A 1751-nucleotide genomic window follows, 5' to 3' on the forward strand; every position below is an offset into this window, starting at 1 on the left:
GTGCTCGCTTTGGCAGCACATATACTAAAATTGGAACGATACAGAGACGATTAGCATGGCCCCTGCGCAAGGATGATACGCAAATTCGTGAAGCGTTCCATATTTAAAAAAAAAAATGATCATTACCACCCAAAAGCCTATGCTAAGCTAGACATTAAAACATCTACAGCCCCGAGTAGGAGTGAGGGATGGGGTGGCAGTGCACACCTTTAGTCCTAGCACTCAGGAGGCAGAGGCAGGTGGATCTCTGAGTTGGAGGCCAGGCTGGTCTACAAAATGAATTCCAGAACAGTCATGACTACACAGAGAATCCCTGTCTGGAAAACCAAAGTAAAACAACCCCCACCCTCCAATCTACATATTGGAGCTAGAGAGAAGACTCCACAGTTAGGAACACTTGCTGCTCTTGTAGAGGACTCCCATGGCTCAGAGCCATTTGTATCTCCAATTCTAGGGAAGCTGCTGCCCTCTTCTGGCCCCCACAGGTGCTGAATGCATGTTGTACACATATATACAAACATGCAGGCCAAACACTCATATACAAAAATAAAAATGACATATAAAATGTCTAGGATAAAGCGAATCCATAGACAGTTGATTTGTGGTTGTCTAGGAGTGTGATTGGGACCTTACTGGGATGGTGGAGGCAAGAGGCTAAGGAGTTGCTTTTAATTTTATTTCTTTTGTTTTTACATGTATGACTGTATTTCCTGCATGTATCTGTGAGCACCACTTGCAAGGACCACCATCTGAATGCCGGGAAGCAAACTCAGGTTCTCTGGAAGAGCAGTCGCTGTTCCTAACCATCTGTGCCATCTCTCCAGCTCCACGGATCAGGAGTTGACTCTCATCCTCAGTCACACAGCAAGGTCCAGGTCTTCTTAGGCCATATGAAATTGTCTTTAACAGTAGGGGAAAGTCGAGAGCTATGGCTCAGGAGGTGAAGGTAGGAGGATCAGAAGCTCAAGACTATCTTTGACTACTTAGAATTGAGAATTAGCCTGTCCCTCATGGGACATTGTCCCACAAACAAACAAACAAACAAACAGCAAAGGAAGTTTTATAGAGATGGAATGGTCTGTTAGTGGAAAGTTGTTTGTTTTGGTGGGGTGTCCATGGAGCATGGTTTGCAGTAAAAGCAGTGACAGTTGGAAGCAATTACAGGTACAGGTGGAGTCTATATTGAACATAACTGGAGCTCTTTGGAGTGGCGTTGCAGGTTCTTGGATAATCCACTCAGAATCGACAGAGGGTGGTGTGGAGATTATACTGTTTGGGGTATACAGAAGGTGTTTCCCACACACCATGAATTTAGGATTTAGGAATGATATTTGGAGTTTGGCTTTTTTTCCCCACTGGTAGAATACTAGCCTATTACATAAGAGGCCTTGGGTTCCTGAAATTCTAGGTACCGCAAATGAATGAATGGTTAATATAAATGCTGTTTAGAAGTCATTGGCTTCGAGAGTCAATTGAGGATAGTGAAGAAGGGATAGTTCGGAGGCTATGGATGGCAGTTTACTGGTGCAAACTGAGTGTTGATGAAGGATGGACTGGAGGTACTTTTTGGGATTAACAGTTGAGGGAATTATGGGAAGTGATTTGGGGGTGCAATTCAAATGTAAAGAGAGATTTGGAGGCTACTGGAGTGTAGCTTGAAGCACACACTCTAAGGGCATGCTATGAAAAACAAATTGTGCATACAATTTTGACAGCCATGGAGGCTAACTTGCAGGTCTAACCTAGGGTCA

The 1751-nt window shown here is 44.0% G+C and overlaps 1 non-coding gene across 1 annotated transcript; it reads left to right on the top strand.

Moving 5' to 3' along the window:
* LOC115030253 (U6 spliceosomal RNA) lies at positions 1 to 107 on the top strand. Its single transcript, XR_003835845.1, has one exon. It is a non-coding gene; the product is annotated as a U6 spliceosomal RNA (small nuclear RNA).
* The last annotated feature ends 1644 nt before the right edge of the window (positions 108 to 1751 follow it).

Source organism: Mus caroli, unplaced genomic scaffold (genome assembly GCF_978045245.1).
Source record: "Mus caroli unplaced genomic scaffold, Mus_caroli_1 scaffold_5, whole genome shotgun sequence".
In the NCBI taxonomy this organism is placed as follows: Eukaryota; Metazoa; Chordata; class Mammalia; order Rodentia; family Muridae; genus Mus; species Mus caroli.